Source organism: Oncorhynchus mykiss, chromosome 10 (genome assembly GCF_057628025.1).
Source record: "Oncorhynchus mykiss isolate SJ-2025 chromosome 10, ASM5762802v1, whole genome shotgun sequence".
NCBI lineage: Eukaryota > Metazoa > Chordata > Actinopteri > Salmoniformes > Salmonidae > Oncorhynchus > Oncorhynchus mykiss.
Window position 1 is genome coordinate 46,990,086 of NC_143031.1, and position 23,843 is coordinate 47,013,928.

The 23,843-nt window shown below is 41.1% G+C and overlaps 2 long non-coding RNA genes across 2 annotated transcripts; both read right to left on the minus strand.

Annotated features, from left to right (window-relative positions):
• Positions 1-2,170: 2,170 nt before the first annotated feature.
• On the minus strand, positions 2,171-13,055 carry LOC149980039 (uncharacterized). Its single transcript, XR_016483764.1, has 2 exons — positions 12,948-13,055; positions 2,171-5,674 (listed from the first exon to the last, which is right to left on the minus strand). It is a non-coding gene; the product is annotated as an uncharacterized LOC149980039 (long non-coding RNA).
• A 4,784-nt stretch (positions 13,056-17,839) lies between these two features.
• On the minus strand, positions 17,840-20,160 carry LOC110534103 (uncharacterized). The gene is made up of 3 exons (XR_002475083.3): positions 19,100-20,160; positions 18,805-19,015; positions 17,840-18,675 (listed from the first exon to the last, which is right to left on the minus strand). It is a non-coding gene; the product is annotated as an uncharacterized LOC110534103 (long non-coding RNA).
• Between the last annotated feature and the right edge of the window lie 3,683 nt (positions 20,161-23,843).

A 23,843-nucleotide genomic window follows, 5' to 3' on the forward strand; every position in this document is an offset into this window, starting at 1 on the left:
ATTTTGAATGGCTAGCAAGACAAGAAGATTGTCAAATTCTGGCGCTTATCAAGAGAACATCAATGATTATCGCTATTGCCTCTGACTCACTAAACACAATTTGTATATTATGTCTGAGTGTTGGAGTGGCTATCCATAAATTTAAAAAATACAATAAAATGGTGCCGTCTGGTTCGCTTAATATAAAGGAATTTGAAATTATTCATACTTTCACTTTAGGAATTTTTTATTAAGGTATCTTTACTTTACTGACAATTTGGTACTTTTTCCACCACTGAAGGATAGTGAGACAACTGCTGGGCACAGCACATAGCATTATGGTTGCACAGAACTAGAACAAGACACATGAGGCTTTCAGCCACTAGAGGGTGCTACTAGGACAAGACGTACACTGAGTGTACAAAACATTAGGAACACTTGGTCTTCCATGACATAGACTGACCAGGTGAAAGCTACAATCCCTTATTGATGTCACTTGTTAAATCCACTGCAATTCCTGGAGATAAAGGGGAGGGGACAGGTTAAATAAGGATTTTAAGCCTTGAGACAATTGAGATATGGATTGTGTATGTGTGCATTTAAAGCATGAAGTGGCAAAACTAAGTGCATTTGAAAGGGTAGTAGTACGGGTATGGTAGTAGGTGCCAGGACCACCAGTTTGTGTCAAGAACTGCAACGTGCTGGGGTTTTTACACTCAACAGTTTCCCATGTGTATCAAGAATGGTCCACGACCCAAAGGACATCCAGCCAACTTGACACAACCGTGGGAAGCATTGGTGTCAACTTAGGCCAGCATCCCTTTGGAACGCTTTCAACACCTTGTAGAGTCCATGCACAGAAGAATTGAGGCTGTTCTGAGGACAAAAGAGGGGTTGCAACTCCACACTAGGAAGGTGTCCTAAATGTTTTGTACACTCAGTGTATAAGCCACTAGTCCATATAATCATCTAGGAATACATCTCAACCAAACTTGAAATAAATTAAAACGTGATAGAATCTGTAAGAACCAAGAAACACTTTTAAGCATAGCACCAGTCATAACATACAATGACAACATTAAAAACAGACATTTCGCAATGTGCTCCACCTTATAATATTATTTTTCTTATATAAAGTAGTCATTCTCTTTAGTTTAGATTTTTCCGTGATGTAGCTATAATTTTGTAACATCATTTTAACATTGGCCCTATCCAAAGCTGAAAAAAAACGTATATTTTGAAGGCAAAATCGGAAAACCGGAAGTCTTAATATTGCTGTCGGGTTGCTAATGCTGCTGCTGTGATACTAATGCCTTGTTCTATCTGCGTCTGGCTCATGGGGTTTTCCGCGCTCCCTGGAGGTATATAGAGGTACTGCAAGGGGTCGCGTATTTTTTGGGGAGTGTGGAATATTTTGGGGGATTTTCTAATATGACAAAAAAATATATGAATATTGCTAGCTACAAGATAATACCATTGTGAATACAATTTATATGTCTCTGTGTCCAGTATGAAGGAAGATAGTGGTAGTTTAACGAGCCAATGCTAACTAGCACAAGCACAATGACTGGAAGTCTACAGGAACATTTAGCATGCTAGCTGTTCCAGTTAAATAATTATTAAGCAAGTCAATTTAGACATTGTGTATGTGTGCCATTCAAATGGTGAAAGAGCAAGACAATAGATTTAAGTGCCTTTCAACGGGGTATGGTAGTAGGTGCCAGACACATAGGTTTATGTTTGTCAAGAACTGCAACACTGCTGGGGTTTTCACGCTAAACAGTTGCCCGTATGTCTCAAGAATGGTCCACCGCCCAAAGGACATCCAGCCAATGGAAGGCCAGTGGTCAAAAATGGATCATTGGTGAAAGAGTACAGAGGCTGACACAAATTGTGCAGAGCAACAGACAGGCTACAGTTAGTCATCTGACAGTTCAGTACAACATTTGCGCCCAAAGACCTATAAAAGAATGCACAACTCGTCGTACTTGACACAAATGGGATATGGCAGCCGATGACCTTACAGACTTCCACTCCTTTCAGCAAAAAACAAACTGTGGTTGCAGTTTCTTGTGGGCTAAGTAACGAAAACACTGAAGAATTGGAAAAACATTGCATGAGGAAAAAGTAAGGAACTTGTCTGTCGGCCCTGCATTAAAGACCAAAATTTGTTAAAGAAAATTGTGATAAATTAAATTGGTATATTTTTTTATTTAAGAACTAAAACATTAACAGCTGTACCATATAGATTGCAAAATAGTTGGGAAGAGATTTTCGATGTACCGATTCCATGGCACAAGATTTATGAACTGATACGCTAAACGACGCAGGATTCAAAACATATCATTTTTATATTTCAATTACTATACAAAATTCTTGCATCCAATAGAATGTTATATCGCTCGTGTACTGCAATCTATATGCTGATTAAAATTTAGCTCGCCTTGTTTTCAGATTAGCTTTGTTAAAATCCACAGCTACAATAAATGCAGTCTCAGGACATATGGTTTCCGGTTTGCATAAAGTCCAGTGAAGTTCCTTGATGGCCGTCTTGGTATCCGCTTGCTGGGGGATATACACGGGTGTGACAATAACCGAGGAGAGTTCTCTTGGGAGATAATACGGTCGGAATTTGATTGTGAGGAATTCTAGGTCAGGTGAACAAAAGGACTTGAGTACCTGAATGTTGTTACAATTACACCATGAGTCGTAAATCATGAAACATGATTGTGACCGGAGAGATGTTTATTCCTGTTGGCGCGATGCACTGAAAATCCTGTTGGTTGTACTGACTCCGACAGCATGTCCCAAGCTAGCCATGTTTCCGTGAAGCAGAGTATGTTACAATCCCAGATATCGCTTTGGCAAGTAACTCTTGCCCTGATTTTGTCGACCCCGGGATGCTGGCCTTCTAGGCAGAGTTCCTCTGTCCAGTGTCTGTGTTCTTTTGCCAATGTTAATATTTTATTTTTATTGGCCTGCCTGAGATATGGATTTTTCTTTGCAACTCTGCCTAGAAGGCCAGCATCCCTGAGTCACCTCTTCACTGTTGACGTAGAGAATGGTGTTTTGAGGGTACTATTTAACGAAGCTGCCAGTTGAGGACTTGTGAGGCGTCTATTTCTCAAACTAGACACTCTAATGTACTTGTCCTCTTGCTCAGTTGTGCACCAGGGCCTCCCACTCCTCTTTCTATTCTGGTTAGAGACAGTTTGCGCTGTTCTGTGAAGGGAGTAGTACACAGCGTTGTATGAGATTTTCAGTTTCTTGGCAATTTTTCGCATGGAATAGCCTCCATTTCTCAGAACAAGAATAGACTGACGAGTTTCAGAAGAAAGCACTTTGTTTCTGGCAAATTTGAGCCTGTAATCGAACCCACAAATGCTGATGCTCCAGATACTCAACTAGTCTAAAGAAGGCCAGTTTTATTGCTTCTTGAATCAGAACAACAGTTTTCAGCTGTGCTAACATAATTGCAAAAGGGTTTTCTAATGATCAATTAGCCTTTTAAAGTCCTAAACTTGAATTAGTTAACACAACGTGCCATTGGAACACACGAGTGATGGTTGCTGATAATGGGCCTCTGTACGCCTATATAGATATTCCATAACAAATCTGCCGTTTCCAGCTACAATAGTCATTTACATGTCATTTACATGTCTACACTGTATTTCTGATCAATTTTATGTCATTTAATGGACAAAAAAGTATATTTTCTTTCAAAAACAAGGACATTTCTAAGTGACCCCAAACTTTTGAACGGTTGTGTGTACACTGTATATTGTATCCTACACTATCTATTGCATCTTAGCCGCTCTGTCACTGCTCATCCATATATATATTTTATTTATATATTCTTATCCCATTCCTTTACTAGATTGTGTGTATTAGGTTTTGTTGTGGAATTTGTTAGATATTAGGTTTTGTTGTGGAATTGTTAGATATTACCTGTTAGATGCTGCTGCACTGTTGGATCGAGAAGCACAAGCATTTCACTACACTCACAATAACATCTGCTAACTGTGTGTATCTGACCAATACAATTTGATTTGGATTTGATTTGAAATAGCCCTTACACAGCCTGGAGGTGTGTTGGGTCATGGTCCTGTTGAAAAACACATCATAATCCAACTAAGTACAAACCAGATAGGATGGTGGGATGCTGCAGAACACTGTGGTATCCATGCTGGTTAAGTGTGCCTTGAATTCTAAATAAATCACTGAAAGTGTCAGCAGCAAAGCACCCCCACACCTCCATGCTTCACGGTGTGAACTACACAAGCGGAGATTATCCGTTCACCTACTCTGCGTCTCACAAAGACAGCGGTTGGAAACAAAAATCTCAAATTTGTACTCATCAGACCAAAGGACATATTTCCACCGGTCTAATGTCCATTGCTCTTGTTTTTTGGCCCAAACATGTCTCTTCTTATTATTGGTGTCCTTTAGCAGTGGTTTCTTTGCAGCAATTCGACCATGAAGGCCTGACTCACGCAGTCTCCTCTTTACAGTTGATGTTGAGATGTGTCTGTTACCTGAACTCTGATGGCAATTTTAGAGGCTGGTAAATCTAATGAACGTGTCCTCTGCAGCAGAGGTAACTCTGGGTCTTCCTTTCCTGTGTTGGTCCTCATGAGCGCAAGATTCATCATAGCGCTTGATGGTTTTTGCGATTGGACTTTAAGAAACGTTCAAAGTTCTTGAAATTTTCCTCATTGCCTGACCTTCATGTCTTAAAGTAATGATGGACTGTTGTTTCTCTTTGCTTATTTGAGCTGCTTTTGCCATAAAATGGACTTGGTCTTTTACCAAATAGGGCTATCTTTTGTAACTTCCCTACCTTGACACAACACAACCGATAAGCTCAAATGCATTAAGGAAAGAAATGACACAAATTCACTTTAAATAAGGCACACCTGTTAATTGAAATGCATTCCAGATGACTACCTCATGAAGCTGGTTGAGAGAATGGGAAGAGTGTGTGCAAAGCTGTCATCAAGGCAAAGGGTGGCTACTTTGAAAAATATAAAATATATTTAGATTTGTTAAATCAAATCAAATCAAATGTATTCATATAGCCCTTCGTACATCAGCTGATATCTCAAAGTGCTGTACAGAAACCCAGCCTAAAACCCCAAACAGCAAGCAATGCAGGTGTAGAAGCACGGTGGCTAGGAAAAACTCCCTAGAAAGGCCAAAACCTAGGAAGAAACCTAGAGAGGAACCAGGCTATGTCGGGTGGCCAGTCCTCTTCTGGCTGTGCCGGGTGGAGATTATAACAGAACATGGCCAAGATGTTCAAATGTTCATAAATGACCAGCATGGTTGAATGATAATAAGGCAGAACAGTTGAAACTGGAGCAGCAGCACGGTCAGGTGGACTGGGGACAGCAAGGAGTCATCATGTCAGGTAGTCCTGGGGCATGGTCCTAGGGCTCAAGTCCTCCGAGAGAGAGAAAGAAAGCGAGAATTAGAGAGAGCATATGTGGGGTGGCCAGTCCTCTTCTGGCTGTGCCGGATGGAGATTATAACAGAACATGGCCAAGATGTTCAAATGTTCATAAATGACCAGCATGGTCGAATGATAATAAGGCAGAACAGTTGAAACTGGAGCAGCAGCATGGCCAGGTGGACTGGGGACAGCAAGGAGTCATCATGTTAGGTAGTCCTGAGGCATGGTCCTAGGGCTCAGGTCCTCCGAGAGAGAGAAAGAAAGAGAGAAGGAGAGAATTAGAGAACGCACACTTAGATTCACACAGGACACCGAATAGGACAGGAGAAGTACTCCAGATATAACAAAATTACCCTAGCCCCCCGACACATAAACTACTGCAGCATAAATACTGGAGGCTGAGACAGGAGGTGTCAGGAGACACTGTGGCCCCATCCGAGGACACCCCCGGACAGGGCCAAACAGGAAGGATATAACCCCACCCACTTTGCCAAAGCACAGCCCCCACACCAACCCAGGCAGGATGACCACATCAGTGAATCAACCCACTCAGGTGACGCACCCCTTCCAGGGACGGCATGAGAGAGCCCCAGTAAGCCAGTGACTCAGCCCCTGTAATAGGTTTAGAGGCAGAGAATCCCAGTGGAAAGAGGGGAACCGGCCAGGCAGAGACAGCAAGGGCGGTTCGTTGCTCCAGAGCCTTTCCGTTCACCTTCCCACTCCTGGGCCAGACTACACTCAATCATATGACCCACTGAAGAGATGAGTCTTCAGTAAAGACTTAAAGGTTGAGACCAAGTTTGCGTCTCTGACATGGGTAGGCAGACCGTTCCATAAAAATGGAGCTCTATAGGAGAAAGCCCTGCCTCCAGCTGTTTGCTTAGAAATTCTAGGGACAATTAGGAGGCCTGCGTCTTGTGACCGTAGCGTATATGTAGGTATGTACGGCAGGACCAAATCAGAGAGATAGGTAGGAGCAAGCCCATGTAATGCTTTGTAGGTTAGCAGTAAAACCTTGAAATCAGCCCTTGCTTTGACAGGAAGCCAGTGTAGGGAGGCTAGCACTGGAGTAATATGATCAAATTTTTTGGTTCTAGTCAGGATTCTAGCAGCCGTATTTAGCACTAACTGAAGTTTATTTAGTGCTCTTCTCTTGCAGTAGTCTAACCTAGAAGTGACAAAAGCATGGATTAATTTTTCTGCATCATTTTTGGACAGAAAGTTTCTGATTTTTGCAATGTTACGTAGATGGAAAAAAGCTGTCCTTGAAATGGTCTTGATATGTTCTTCAAAAGAGAGATCAGGGTCCAGAGTAACACCGAGGTCCTTCACAGTTGTATTTGAGACGACTGTACAACCATTAAGATTAATTGTCAGATTCAACAGAAGATCTCTTTGTTTCTTGGGACCTAGAACAAGCATCTCTGTTTTGTCCGAGTTTAAAAGTAGAAAGTTTGCAGCCATCCACTTCCTTATGTCTGAAACACATGCTTCTAGCGAGGGCAATTTTGGGGCTTCACCATGTTTCATTGAAATGTACAGCTGTGTGTCATCCGCATAGCAGTGGAAGTTAACATTATGTTTTCGAATAATATCCCCAAGAGGTAAAATATATAGTGAAAACAATAGTGGTCCTAAAACGGAACCTTGAGGAACACCGAAATTTACAGTTGATTTGTCAGAGGACAAACCATTCACAGAGACAAACTGATATCTTTCTGACAGATAAGATCTAAACCAGGCCAGAACTTGTCCGTGTAGACCAATTTGGGTTTCCAATCTCTCCAAAAGAATGTGGTGATCGATGGTATCAAAAGCAGCACTAAGGTCTAGGAGCACGAGGACAGATGCAGAGCCTCGGTCCGATGCCATTAAAATGTAATTTACCACCTTCACAAGTGCCGTCTCAGTGCTATGATGGGGTCTAAAACCAAACTGAAGCATTTCGTATACATTGTTTGTTAAACACTTTTTTTTGGTTACGACATGATTCCATATGTGCTATTTCATAGTTTTGATGTCTTCACTATTATTACACTAGCTTCATGAGGTGGTCACCTGGAATGCATTCCCTTAAATGAGTAGGTGTCCAAACCTTTGACCTGTACTATATATATAAAATATACAATCTACCAGCAGTGAAGCCCCTCAACATTTACATTACATTCACTCACAAATCGCCACCCCGACCCACCGTCCCAACCCAACCAAAATCAACACCCACCCGATGTACCAACAACCAACAAAAATATAAAAAAAACATGAAAAACAAAGGTGAACAACAACAGAAAGCAACAATGCAAAAACAAAAGACATTAAGGGCAACAAAAATCTAAACAGCAAGGCCAACTGTACGCATTTGTGGCAATATTTACATGTGTGTGTGAGTGTTGCTGATTTTTTAAATGTTTCACTTTAAAATGTATACCAAACAAAAGCCAATGATCGCAATGTTAACTCTATCCACAGAAAATTTAGAACACATTTACTTGAAGAACAGTGCACATGCAAAGTTTGGTAACAGAATGACGGCACAAACCGTCATGAACTCACTACTGTAAGTTGCTCTGGATAAGAGCGTCTACTGAACAGGAATGAATAGACCATTTCAGTTTTCACATAGAAATACATTTCATTTCAGGAAACTGCAAATTGAATAGGTGGCTCAGCATGGCAGGGCAAACATCATACTTGAGTGTTGGGAACTTAGGAAGCAATAGATTGGAAAAGGCACAATTCCCTGAATCCACATCTGATCTAGTTTTAGGGTTATAAGGAAATCGGTCCCATCCAAATCTGATTTAGGACATCAAAATATGACATCCACATCTGATTTAAGACATCCAAATACGACATCCACATCTGATTTAGGACACCAAAATATGACATACACATCTGATCTGGGGCTAGCGTTATAAAGGAAATTCATCCAAATGTGATCAAGATCTATGACATCAAATCCAAATCTCATCTAGGGGTAGGATTATTAGGGAATTTATCCAAAATATGATTGAGATCTAGACATCCTCATTGAATAAGCTTAACACCCACTGAGTGGGCAGGACATTTCAAAGGAGGGAATTTCCCACTTTTTTCTTCACATACTTGTCTGCACAGATGAAAATAGGAATATATGTTGAAACCAGGTGTTTCTGAGCGTTTTTTAGCACTTTTTGGGGAATCCTTCACAATTCCATCTAGGTAGGGTTATGTATCCTTATTTAGTCTAAGAAGCCCCCTCAAACCTTTAGGGTTGCCAGTATGTCGTTGGTGTGCAACACGTGAAGATCCGATGTCTCTGACGTTGTCGGGGCAAGATTTTGACTGTCATTAAAATAACAACTTGCAATGGGTTGATTGACTACTTAGAGGGATGGAGGGTAAACTGAGAGTTGATTTTTACCTCAGGGGATCTAAAGGGACATGTCTTTCACCCCAGGTGGTGCCAGAACAACAACCTCTCCCTCAACGTAACCAAGACTAAGGAGATTATTGTGGACTACAGAAAAAGGAGGACCGAGCACGCCCCAATTCTCATCAACGGGACTGTAGGGGAGCAGGTTGAGAGCTTCAAGTTCCTTGGTGTTCACATCAACAACAAACTAGAATGGTCCAAACACACTAAGACAGTCGTGAAGAGGGCACGACAAAGCCTATTCCCCCTCAGGAAACGAAAAAGATTTGGCATGGGTCCTGAGATCCTCAAAAGGTTCTACAGCTGCAACATCGAGAGCATCCTGACCGCAAGGCACTACAGAGGGTAGTGCGTACGGCCCAGTACATCACTGGGGCTAAGCTGCCTGCCATCCAGGACCTCTACACCAGGCAGTGTCAGAGGAAGGCCCAGACCCCAGCCACCCCAGTCATAGACTGTTCTCCTTACTACCGCATGGCAAGCAGTACCGGAGTGCCAAGTCTAGGACAAAAAGGCTTCTCAACAGTTTTTACCCCCAAGCCATGAGACTCCTGAACAGGTAATCAAATGGCTACCCGGACTATTTGCAATGTGTGCCCCCCCCAACCCCTCTTTTTACGCTACTGCTACTCTCTGTTTATCATATATGCAGTCACTTTAACTATACATTCTACCTCAATTGGGCCGACCAACCAGTGCTCCTGCACAGTGGCTAACCCGGGCTATTTGCATTGTGTCCCACCCACCACCCGCCAACCCCTCTTTTACACTACTGCTACTCTCTATTCATCATATATGCTCAGTCACTTTCACCATATCTACATGTACATACAGTGCCTTGCGAAAGTATTCGGCCCCCTTGAACTTTGCGACCTTTTGCCAAATTTCAGGCTTCAAACATAAAGATATAAAACTGTATTTTTTTGTGAAGAATCAACAACAAGTGGGACACAATCATGAAGTGGAACGACATTTATTGGATATTTCAAACTTTTTTAACAAATCAAAAACTGAAAAATTGGGCGTGCAAAATTATTCAGCCCCTTTACTTTCAGTGCAGCAAACTCTCTCCAGAAGTTCAGTGAGGATCTCTGAATGATCCAATGTTGACCTAAATGACTAATGATGATAAATACAATCCACCTGTGTGTAATCAAGTCTCCGTATAAATGCACCTGCACTGTGATAGTCTCAGAGGTCCGTTAAAAGCGCAGAGAGCATCATGAAGAACAAGGAACACACCGAGATACTGTTGTGAAGAAGTTTAAAGCCGGATTTGGATACAAAAAGATTTCCCAAGCTTTAAACATCCCAAGGAGCACTGTGCAAGCGATAATATTGAAATGGAAGGAGTATCAGACCACTGCAAATCTACCAAGACCTGGCCGTCCCTCTAAACTTTCAGCTCATACAAGGAGAAGACTGATCAGAGATGCAGCCAAGAGGCCCATGATCACTCTGGATGAACTGCAGAGATCTACAGCTGAGGTGGGAGACTCTGTCCATAGGACAACAATCAGTCATATATTGCACAAATCTGGCCTTTATGGAAGAGTGGCAAGAAGAAAGCCATTTCTTAAAGATATCCATAAAAAGTGCAGGTTAAAGTTTGCCACAAGCCACCTGGGAGACACACCAAACATGTGGAAGAAGGTGCTCTGGTCAGATTAAACCAAAATTGAACTTTTTGGCAACAATGAAAAACGTTATGTTTGGCGTAAAAGCAACACAGCTCATCACCCTGAACACACCATCCCCACTGTCAAACATGGTGGTGGCAGCATCATGGTTTGGGCCTGCTTTTCTTCAGCAGGGACAGGGAAGATGATTAAAATTGATGGGAAGATGGATGGAGCCAAATACAGGACCATTCTGGAAGAAAATCTGATTGAGTCTGCAAAAGACCTGAGACTGGGACGGAGATTTGTCTTCCAACAAGACAATGATCCAAAACATAAAGCAAAATCTACAATGGAATGGTTCAAAAATAAACATATCCAGGTGTTAGAATGGCCAAGTCAAAGTCCAGACCTGAATCCAATCGAGAATCTGAGGAAAGAACTGAAAACTGCTGTTCACAAATGCTCTCCATCCAACCTCACTGAGCTCGAGCTGTTTTGCAAGGAGGAATGGGAAAAAATGTCAGTCTCTCGATGTGCAAAACTGATAGAGACATACCCCAAGCGACTTACAGCTGTAATCGCAGCAAAAGGTGGCGCTACAAAGTATTAACTTAAGGGGGCTGAATCATTTTGCATGCCCAATTTTTCAGTTTTTGATTTGTTAAAAAAGTTTGAAATATCCAATAAATGTCGTCCCACTTCATGATTGTGTCCCACTTGTTGTTGATTCTTCACAAAAAAATTGTTTTATATCTTTATGTTTGAAGCCTGAAATGTGGCAAAAGGTCGCAAAGTTCAAGGGGGCCGAATACTTTCGCAAGGCACTGTACTACCTCAATCAGCCTGACTAACCGGTGTCTGTATGTAGCCTCGCTACTTTTATAACCTCGCTACTGTATATAGCCTGTCTTTTTACTGTTGTTTTATTTCTTTACCTACCTATTGTTCACCTAATGCCTTTTTTGCACTATTGGTTAGAGCCTGTAAGTAAGCATTTCACTGTTGTATTCAGCGCACGTGACAAATAAACTTTGATTTGAGAAGAGTATTTAACAAAACATTGCAATTTGCTCATCAACTCTCCCCTGGTTTTCAGTTGACACAAATGTACTTGATGTGTATAAGCCTAGCACCCATTGAGTGAGTTTTCAAGAAATTTCAAAGGGTGGAATTTCCCCCTTTTTTCTTCAGATACTTGTCTGCTCATATGAAAATAGACACATGTTGAAACCAGGAGTTTCTGAGGGTTTTTTATGCCCTGTTTTGGAAGACTTCCAAATGTAAATTTAAGTAAGGTATTCATCCATTTGTAGTCTTTCAAACTATTAAGGGGATTTCTCTGGGGGTCATAGCTTTAGCTTTAACGTGTCTATGTTGATGAAGGGATATGCATATGTGAGTCTCAAGTCAATCTGACCATGTGTATAAGAAGGCTTGACCCTAGACACTTGTAACTTCAGTGGGTGGCTCAACGAGGCACTCCAGACATCATACTTGAGTATTGAGCCAATATCAGCATATATATTAGAGTTGGGCTTAGGCACTTCGAAAGTCAAGGGTACTCAGACGTCGTTTGAAACTGGACACCTCCCCCTCTGGCTCCAGGGGCTTCCTAAGAGATAAGGGCTGTATGAACAGTAACAGTATGGCACCAGACATTCTGTAAGAGCAGAGGATCTGTCCATCAACATATCATTTATCACGTCATTTGGACAATCAACTTATTTAGAACGCTGCAAGTAATGGTAGGCCTATTTTCAATCAAAATAGAACAACAATTATTGGACCCACTCTATTTATTAACCGATGACAAGCAGTCTTGGTTTTAATTAGATAACCTGAACCCTGCTGTCTATACTTCTGCTAAGACACTACAGACAAAACTACTATGACTGTTAACTTTCGCAAGCAGTTAATTTAGTCACTAGAATTTAGGATCATGCTCTATATTGGATTACAAATTTGATCACCAGATCAGAGTGTCAAATATAATATTTAATGTCAAAATCAAACAGACCTATGACCAGCCACAACCAATATTGAACTTAATCAAGCACTCAATTAGCAGTTTCCTTTTCAAATTATATTTGTGTAAGACTAGGAGTGGATTGTCTTCTCCCTGTCTGCATGTTGATATTAGATGCAGTTCTTACATTGAAGAGATACTGCCTGTAAGAGCAGTAGATGAGGCCAGTCAGATCCATTCCGTTGGGACAAAGGCTTCAGTACATAAGGCTAGTTTCAGTTCATATAACGAAAGTTATAGTTCATATAACGAAAAAAACTATTCGATTTTTCACACAAAGGTGCTTTATTACAGACAGAATCATTCCTCTGTTTCATCAGCTATCCGGTCTGCTGGTCTAAGACGATCCCGAGGTGAAGAAGACGGATGTGGAGGTCCTGGGCTGGGTTGAATGATTATGCATACAGTTAAATTGCTACATGCAAAACAAATTGTTAATGCTGTAAAACATACCTTTCAAGAAGTCCCTTTTCAGGTGTTTCGTATAATTTGGCGGCTACAGTCTGGCCAACGATATTTATAACTAATCAATCTACCAGCGTCTCGTCAGCGACATTAAAACAGTAGCTTCTTCCCTTAACAGAATTTCAAAATAAAAGTCCCCCACGTAAACACATTAACATGAAACATAATTGTCTAAACATGAACTATGATTCATATTTAAGTGACATTTGTATTAAATGTGGATTTTAAAACATTTTACAAAGTTAAATAAATGGCCCCAATGTAATACACTACATGAAATACATATGGGCATACAGAGAATTCTGTGTCGATGTAAAAGTGGGGTTGGGAATACTCAGTGGCGTCTGTAGAATGTACATATTGTGTTAGAGGGGCGGCAGGTAGCCTAGTGGTCAGCGCGTTGGCCCAGTAACTGAAAGGCAACATTGAATCCCCGAGCTGACAAGGTAAAAATCTGTCGTTCTGCCCCTGAAAAAGGCGGTTAACCCACTGTTCCTAGGCCGTCATCGTAAATAAGAATTTGTTCTTAACTGACTTACCTAGTTAAATAAATAGTAAAATAGAGAGCGCACGTCTCGTCCAAGTACAGGGCAACACTTCCTACTCCACCCATTCCATAGCTGCCAGTGCAGGCCTATAAATTACATTTTGGTTTATAGAGAAAAATGTGCCGATGTAAAAGTGGGATTGGAAATACTCAGTAGTGTCTGTTGACTCTATATGGAAGGGATAATCAACAATGCGTTCTATTGAAAATAATGAACGACGTGGATGGTGTGTTCCATAACGCCTAGCAGAGTGGAATTTACCTTCCACGTAGTTGCATTATTTTCCAGAGAACACATAGAGCCCCGAGGTGACAATCCCTTTTATACAATGGCTATAATGTAACACATTTGCAGCAAAAAAATCGGTTCATTGGTAGGTAGAAATGTGTTCATCAACCACTAAAGTAGGTAGCAAGTTTACTATTAGATCGCTACAGTGGTTGCCTTGGTAAATAAACATACAGATTTGCTAGTTTAGCTAACCAAAACCATCAGTCCGAGCGTGCTATTAAGAAAATGGAAATGAACAATGACAAAAGTGTTTTCATTTCGACTTTTTCTTTCAAAAGCAGCTCAAACATAGAACATGAATGAACTATAGCCAGTGAATTTTACCGTGCTGATATACTGTGCTTTATAGAGAAAATATGCACGCTCTAGAGTGCCCTTCAATGCAATTACAAAGTATTCAACAACGCCACCCATCTAATTTTCGTACGCTTCTAATACATGGACGCCAAACCCGGAAACTTTTGTAATGAAACAGGCAGGAAGCAGGCCTTGAACCCTCGACCTTCTAGTCCGAAGTCCAGCGCGCTATCGACTGTGCCCCAAAAGCATGCTCAGACGGAAGTTTCGATATCCGCGCTATATAAAAACCCAGGGTCGATACACTATGATACAACTTCCTCCAAGCTGGTTTACATACTTAAATAATAATAATAATAATAAATAACAATAATAAATAAATAAAATAAAATATTTTAAAAAATTGATTCATAATACAAAAATCAGCTTTCATTGCTACATCAAACATGTCTAACACAACAAAACACAGGTATTAACAAGAAAATACTCAAACATACAAAAAATATCAATAAAATAATTTTAAAAAGTATTTTTTTTGTGCAATTGTATTCACTCTGAAAAAAATCTTATTATAATGATTCAGGAAGATTCTTGTTGTTATTCACTAGGGTTAATGTTGTAATAAGATAATTAAATTCAATCAGAAAAATGTGTAATTTTGGTATAGAATTTTGGAATTTGTGTTTGTGTATGAAGTATTTGGCAACAAGAATAAAAAAATGAACAATCATTTCAGTGGTCTTGTTATCATTGCAATAGTAACATATTATATCTTTCATGTCAAAAACATAAGCAGTGTTCATAATGGTAAATAAGTACTGTGCAAGGTTTTCCCAAAATTCTGACACAAATTTACATTCAAAGAACAAGTGAGACAGAATCTCACTTTCTTTTATACAGAAACCGCAGATATCATCAATAGCCACAAATTTGGATATCATAGAATTACATGGATATATCTTATGTAAAATGTTGAAGTGCACTTCCTTAACTTTGTTTGGTAGACAGTATTTGTAAGGTCTTAACCATGCATTTTTCCAGACAATGTCAGGAATAAGCATGTTCCAGAAAAACTTTCCTCTCGGTGTAAGTTGGTTTTGTGAATGAAGAATTTGTCTTATATATTTATTACAATACTAATATATATCCAATATTACAATACAATACAGATCTCTCAAGTAAGCCCACGCCTTCCAATCTGAGTTCTGGATCAACTTTGTGATCATTCCGAAAATTAAGATGAGTTTTCATAAGTGTAGTTAGACCACTGGGAACAGCTTTGATCACAGAAATAAACTCTCTGAAAGGTATTGGAAACTCTTTCAATGTTATAAATTGTTCTTTTGTGAGAATATTACCCTTGTTGTTGAAAATATAAAGAACAAAGTCAATATTCCTCTCATGCCAGCCGGGATAGAACAATGATCTATTCCTTATAGTTATGTCTGAATTATTCCACAAAAGAGCTTTATGTGGGGAAAAATTGTGCAGGAAACATATTTTCCAGGCCATTTAAGCTTGTTGGTGAAACCTAGCCAATTTAGCAGGTAATCTTTCAGGAGTATAATTACATTTCAGTAAAAATTGAAGACCTCCCAATTTATTAAACACATTATTTGGAATGAAATACCATATTGAATCAGTATTTCAACCAGTTTATCTTGAAAGTGTTATTTATGTCAACAAAGTCCAACACTTCTAGACCGCCTTCAGCTCTTTTGTTAGAAAGGACATATTTTTTTAGTTTGTGAGACTTATTTTTCCAGATGAAGTCAAGAAAGGTCTTATTGATCTCTTTACAAGTAACTGGATTTACACATAACGATAATGAGGGGGTACACAAAACGAGACAGTCCCTCTGCCTTGGACAGAAGTACTCTCCCAAGTATAGAAAGATCTCTTTGTAGCCAATTATTAAATATATTTTTAGTTCACTTAACTTTAGGCGAGAAATTCAAATGTCTGACTAAGTGTTTTTTTGACAGATGTATTCCTATATATTTAACACAGTCCTTTACAGGAATATTTTATATTTCTTTATAAGAGTCAAATAAACACAATATTTCAAATTTAGAAACATTCAGCATTAATCCTGATGCAATAGAAAATGCAGTTATAGCATTAAGGGCATGGGCGACCTGGTCTTTGTCTCTTAAGAAAAGAGTAGGCCTATATACCTTTTTCTAGTACAGGACACATTGACGCACACAGATGCGCGGGACTCTAGGCCGCAGTAAGAAAGCCATCTCCATCTACGACCATTCAACATAGCTTAGATTTATGTTTTCTAAACAAAATCACTTTTTTGAGTTCTCATACGCTTACAATGATGTTTTGATTCTTGCTTGAACAGTCGCTAAGGTTATATTTGGTTGTGATCTTTGCAAAATAACACTTTTGGAAACAAGTTGTTAGCTATAATGCTAACTCAAAAGCTAGCCAAAGAGCCATTTTATTGGTTGAAGTTGAAGTGTTTTTTAACTGTAATGCAGTTGATTTGTGATGACACAACCATTATAGAAGCTTTTTTTGCTGCCGTTCTATAAGAACTCCCCGCCCCCAACTTGTGCATATTACCCTAGTGCAGCAATGTTCGCAAACACAGATAGGGGTCTATTGTTATAATTCATATGCGCCCCACTAGAAATCCCTGCATTAGCATGTTTTTGTTAGCTGATACATCATGACAAAATTCACCATATTACTGTCCTGCTAACGTGCTTGGACCTTGTGTATGTACACTTTTGACCCACTGGGAATGTGATGAAAGAATAAATAAATAATTCTCTGTTATGACATTTCACATTCTTCAAATAAAGTGGTGATCCTAACTGACCTAAGACAGGGAAGTTTTACTATGACTAAGTGTCAGGAATTGTGAAAAACTGAGTTTAAATGTATTTGGCTAAGGTGTATTTAAACTTCCAACTTCAACTGTAGATGGATGTCATGTTCCCATCAAGTGTCTATCAACTCCTGATGCTGAGGAGTACAGGAACAGTAAGAACTGGTTTTCCATCAGTGTTCAGGGTGTATGCACTCCTAAATTAGAATTTTCAAACATCATTGCCTTTTGTAAAAGTGTTTTGGAAATTCAGTACTGAGAGAGACTTGGTCATTTCTTCTTCAAACAATCTTTATTTAAAATTGATTAATTAATGCAATAATGAAGCAGTCTTGACTGTCGGACCGAGTGCTTGAACCATACAGAAAATACAGTGTATTTATATACCAAACCTAAAAATGCTTCCAACCATGGCTGGCTCCACCGTTCCCATATGGATTGGGGGGGAACCATGAGCCACTTTGGGCACATCCTGTCTTTATCTGCCCCCGGCGTTATCTTACCCCCAACCCTGGCCTAATTTCCCAGATGCCAGGATGTCTAAGAACCAGAGGCCTTTGTTCTACTCCTCTCTATCCCAGTTACAACCACCCCACATCCTGTCACGAATGCCGGCTGTAGGTTTTAAATCACCAGGTCAATCAAGTGTCAGTTCCAGCTCTCTCGTAAAACCCATGTCCACAACACCCAGACTAGCTGCAGGAAGCTAGAGTGGACACCATAAAACTCAACATTAGCAGGAGAGAAATATTTAAGTAAATAAATTGTTCCATATCCAACAAATAAGATGAATACATATTTTTTCCCCTCACAAAAGGTGCAACTCACAATTCAAGGATTTTTCCTCAACTCTTCATTGTATGCTTAGTTTCAAAAAGGACAACATAGTGGACTACTACTTGGTGACAGTGGATATGGTCAGTAACTTTTTATTCAACCCATACATAAATACAACGTCTGAGCCGCAAAGATACAACTGAGCTCATATGCGGACAAGAGGGATGGTCGAGCGTATGTTTGGAGTATGGAAAAATCGATTCCAGTGTTTACACAATACACTTTGTTTCAAGACAAGATGCTGCAAAGTGATCGTTGCTACGGCTGTGCTGCACAACTACCTGAAGCAGCATTGCTGTCCTGATCCTCCAATGGAAGATCAGGATCAAGCAGATGTGCCCATGGATGAGGCAGGCAAGGACCAACGAGGACTTGCACACAGTTGCTTTCAAATTGCAACACCTCAACTAGATGAGATGCATCTAAATATGGAATTATTCATTATGGCTTATCTTTGCCTTGATAAATGTATGTTCTGTACAAAATTAAAATAGTGTGCAGCAAAACGAAATGAGTGACTAAACCAAGACTAGTTTAAAATGTAGTTTGTGGTGATTAAAATACTCACTCATGAATATCCAAATGACAAAACATGTTTTACATATATTGTTCACCATGGCTGGTAATCACAATAGTCTCATTACTGTACATATTTTGCATCATACCGCTCTCTTCCAACTTCATATCCAGTTCAACCTGTACAATTCTCATTTCATGTTCTTCAGATATTTAATTTGATGGTCGTGAAATTCTCTGGCTAACTTCTCATGCACGGTCATCTTTTTTGTTCTCTGCTGAAAGGTGGTGGCAGAATCTTATCTCAGGGATGCTATAGCAGATGTGGCGGGTACACACTCACTGTGCACTGGCTCTTCCAACCTGTTCACATTCCTTTCCTCTGGAAAAAGAACACAGAAGCAAAAATAAACTCATATGGTCCTTAGATTGATGGAAGAATAAAGATTGACAGACAGTGGCATATATTTACCAAAGGAAGTGACCAATTTACTTTATTTCGTATATGTACCATTTGTGCTCAGCGCTTCTTCTGAACTGTCCAAATGGTCATCGTCTGGTATACCACCCAGAGGTTGCTGGTGCTCTATTATTCCAGACAGGAAGTCACTCAATTCATCAGTCTCATCTTTTTTTGGTGGTCCACCAACAGTAGTAAAATCGCTCTCTTCTGAACTCTGCACTCTCTCTTTTTAAAGTCAGTTTAAAGGTTCTTTCAGAGTCTATAAAAAGGCAGATATCATTCAATATAAGTGATGTCGCAAAAATATGAATGTGAAATACTGAAAATAACGTATATAACTCACCTTAAGTTGTACTCTTCTTGTTTTTACATTTTCATTTGCATTGAATTCACTAAAAATTGCAGCCCAACCACTTGTTATTTTGCTCAGTAGCAGTGGAATGGTTTTTACGTTCAATAACTGGATGGTTTGAGAAATTTTTGTTTTAGTAGCATTTTTTCATGCTCAAGTTTTGAATTTTAGCCTCTGCCATTGTTTTGTCTCAAGATTCACACCAGTGATGGTGTTTTCTATTCCATTCCCAGGATTATATGAGCACCATTAGACCAACAGCATGTGCTCATACTTAACCTAATCAGGCTTAACCCAGGTGTTCTCATTTAGGTTTACTTACCTTACTCAAGGACTCCGTAGTCTGACTAACTAACCCAAATTTAAACCACGTTCATGAATGCTATTTAAATGTCCTAGTTTAAATAGTACACATTAAGGCCTACTCCTGGAATAATATAAGCCCTGTCTGTGACACCTGCCCTAAAAGTCTGAACATGTGGAGAAGTGCAGCTATAGTGAGGGGCAACTTAAAGCCAATTTACGCTTGATCTGAAAAATGTGGTTGAAGCTAGAATTGCTGAGCCGCAGTAGGCATGCAGAGATCAAATGGAGCTCCATACCGCAAAACCATGCACGGGCCAGAATTTGTAACAATGTGGAGGGCTCCGCAAAGCTCCGCATTGACATGATTGATTGACGGTAGGTGGGGGCGGGAAGTCCTGCTCTGCTCTACTCAACGAAGCGCAAGTGTATATGCCCTGACATCTGCAGAGGCTGTATCACAGTAAATGCTGTACGGCCACTGCAGATACCATTTTAGCAATACAATGTGTTCTATATAACTGCCAATCTGAGGTCCTGAGCGCTCTGGAGCAGGTTATCAAGGATCTCTCTGTACTTTGCTCCGTTCATCTTTCCCTCGATCCTGACGAGTCTCAGTCCCTGCTGCTGAAAAAACATCCCCCCCCCAGCGAATCTTCTGGAATGAGCCGAAAATAGGAAAAGGTGTGAGTAGTAGCTCGGCAGCTATTTAAGGGGGTCAGTCGCAGCACTACCCGGTACACAGGACTAAATGTATCCTGTCGAGCGGAAGGATACCATATTGGAGTGAGCCAATATTGTGCTACATAAAGTCAGAGGCATGAGGCTACTATTGTTGGCCCTAGTTTGTCTGTAACATCAAATAAAAATGTAAATAGTTGCTGTGAAAAAGGGGTAATACTTTCTGTTAATATTTTTTTTATTTTTTTAAGTGCTCATGTTTGGGTTCCCTGTGTTGCCAACCAGAAATGTTGGAGAATGTTAGATATATGGTAGCCTAATCTGCTATTTGTAATCATGTATAGTCAAGGGGTGTGCTTGTTTCTTGGGAAGTGGGTACTTCATGTGCTCTCACTCTACAGTGGCTATCACGCTAGCCTGCCTGCCTAGTGAAGTTGAACGAGAGCCAACTGAAAACTGAAGCACCAGATAAACGAATTATTTTTAATCTTCACGGTGAGCGAGTTATAAAGCATATGATGTGAAATACCAAGTTAAGCGGAGTTTAATGATATTATTGTCATGTTTTTATGATGTTTGAGTTTAATTAATCTGTAAAACTGTTAGCATAGAAGTTCACATCGTCCAACGTTAGCTCCAGCCAAGCTAGCCTACCACAGTCATGTCATCTGAGGACTCCAACGAACGTTCACGCGGAGTGTAAATAAAGGGAAACATTGTAATTTGCTGTTGTAAGGGATATGTTGAGAATGACATTAACATTTGTATATGTGAGATAAGATGATAATTAATAAATTTTCACAAATAATTTTTAGTAGCTATTTAGAATTGTTGAAAATTACTATTAATACTGAAACTAACAATTTGTTTCGTAGAACTTCCCCCGCTCCTCAATGAATAAGGGTAAGAAGCATCAGTCATCTATCTTCCTCAAGTTAATTTCCTCAGCCCCGTTGTGCATACAGTATTGTGAATGAGATCTAATTCTTACATTCACAATGCACAGTTGATTTTAGTACATCTGAACATATTGACCTTATCCTTTCCCCCCTCATTTCCATTATTTTGTATTAACTAGCCAACTGTGAACGGGTGCATTGTGAATAACGTAAACATGTTTAAAAACATTAACAAGGCTACATATCTCACTATTGGAAAAGTGACCACATGCCTAAACCAAGTTCAAAACCTTCGTTTTAATTTAAAGATATGTGGTTTCTGCATGCAAGGTCACCAACAACAAAATGTAGCCTACACATGCATTTCAACATACAAATAAATAGCAGACCTGTCAACATTGGGAAATGTTTTTGAGTAACAGCACAACCCCCACCCCTTGTTTTCTATAGCTAGGTTTCCAGCCAATTGGTGACAGATTTCCAAGCAAATACTAAAAAATCTGCATAAAAACATGCGCATTTAAACAATTGATTTGTTGCGAATAAAAAGCTGTGAGCATAACATTTCCATGTACCGAATAAAAAATACAAGTAAATGGATTTCCATCGCATTTTTAACTCTAGGCTACTGATAATTTTGTCAAAATAAATTGCATTATCGAGCAAATGTGCACTCTGGGCTTTGCGCGTTGTGCTCAAGCCAACAACTAAAATTACCACCGGGTTGTCTGAAAAAAAACTGGAAAGATGTGTACTTTCTTAATAAACCAATTTCTACCACCATTTTTAAAATTGTCTGACAATTTGGGATGTTTCACACCCTTATCTGAACGTTGAAACGTTGAATTACGTTGAATTAACAATGGTTTAATAATCCAACAGGGGAAGGCAATAGACAGGTCAAGGCAGGCAGGGGTCAGTAAACCAGAGGTGGGGCAAACATACCGGACGGCAGGCAGGCTCAGGGTAGGCAGAGATCAATAATCCAGAGTTGGGGCAAAGGTACAAGTCGGCAGGCAGGCTTAGGGTCAGAGTGTCAGGGGCAAGCAGAGTGATCAGGCAAGGGTCAAAACCAGGAGGGTGAGAAAAAGAGACCATGGGAAAAGCAGGAGCTGAGATACAAAAACGCTGGTTGACTTGACAAACTGGCAACAGACAAACAGAGAACACAGGTATAAACACACAGGGGATAATGGGGAAGATGGGCGACACCTGGAGGGGGGTGGAGACAATCACAAAAACAGGTTAAACAGATCAGGGTGTGACAGTATCCTCCCCTTTAGGGTCACCACCTGGCCTCCTATCTGAGCGCATACCTAGTTAACCGGGGTGCCAGTGGAAGTCGGCGATGAGGGCTGGGTCTAGGATGTCTCCAGCACATCTCTGGGCCATAACCCTCCCAGTCAACCAGGTACTGGAAACCCCTGCCCCGTGGTCGAACACTCAGGAGGCTTCTCACCGTGTACGCCGGATGGCCATCGATGACACAGAGAGGAGGGGTGGGCCTGGAAACAGAATACAAAGGGCTGTGAGACATGGGATTAATCCTAGACACATGGAAAGTAGTGTGAATACAGAGGTTACGGGGTAACAAAAGATGAACAGCTATGGGGCTAAGGACTCTAGAGATGGAGAATGGGCCGATAAAACGGGGGGAAAGTTTACGGGACTCCACCCGGAGGGGCAGGTCCCGGGTGATGAGCCATACCCTCTGCCCGAGCCGATAGCATCCAGCAGGGGTCATGTGGCGATCTGCTTGTCGCCTATACTTGGAAGTGGTCTTCAACAGAGCGGCCTGGGCTCTCTTCCAGGTACGGCAACAGAGGCGGATGAACATCTGGGCAGAGGGATTGCTGACTTCCTCCTCTTGCTCTGGGAAGAGCGGAGGCTGATTTCCCAAGGAACACTCGAAGGGCGAGAAACCCGTGGCAGGGCAAGGAAGTGATTTTGCGAGCGTACTCAACCCATACAAGTTGCTGACTTCAGGTGGTAGGGTTGGAGACCATGTCCACTGGGAGTCTGTGGATCCGGAAGACGTGCTGCACCATAAGCTGGGTCGTCTCCTTGGCTGAGGATAGTTTGGGGAGAGCAATGACATGGGCGGCTTTGGAAAACTGGTCGACCACAGTCAGGATGGCATTGTTGCCCTCAGACGGGGGGAGACTCGTGACAAAATACAGGGAGGTATGGGACCAGGGATGGTGAGGGACAGGCAGTGGTTGGAGAAGACCAACCGGAGCTTGCCGAGGAGTCTTGTTCTGTGCACAGACCGTGCTGGCGGCGACAAACGCGGCAACATCCGGAACCATTGTCACACGAAGGCGAGGGTGTGACGAGAGCCCGGGTGACAGGCAAGCCTAGAGGAATGGGCCCACTCCAGGAACGCGGAGCGGACAGCGTCAGGCATCCGGTTATCTGTGCCCCCCCCAGAGTTCGGCTGGGACCGCTGCGCCTCCCGGACATGTTTCCCCATACCCCAGCTGAGTGCCTTCGCCAGGCACGAGGTGGAAAGGATGGTCTCAGGCTCCAAGGTGGTAACCGTGGGGTTATAGCGGCGAGACAGGGCATCAGTCTTGACGTTCTTGGACCCCGGTTGGTAGGAGAGGGAAAAGTTAAACCGGGTAAACAGCAGAGCCCATCTCGCTTGCCTGGAATTTAGATGCCTGGTGGTGCAGAGATACTCCAGGTTTTTGTGGTCGGTCCACACAATGAACGGATGTTCCGCCCCTTCTAGCCAGTGCATCCATTCCTCCATCACACCCTTATCTGAAAATGGGGATAGTTAATTAAGTAAATGCCCCCCCCCCCCCCATTGAGGGAAATTATGCCTTTGCAGCCTGAAGAGGATGCTT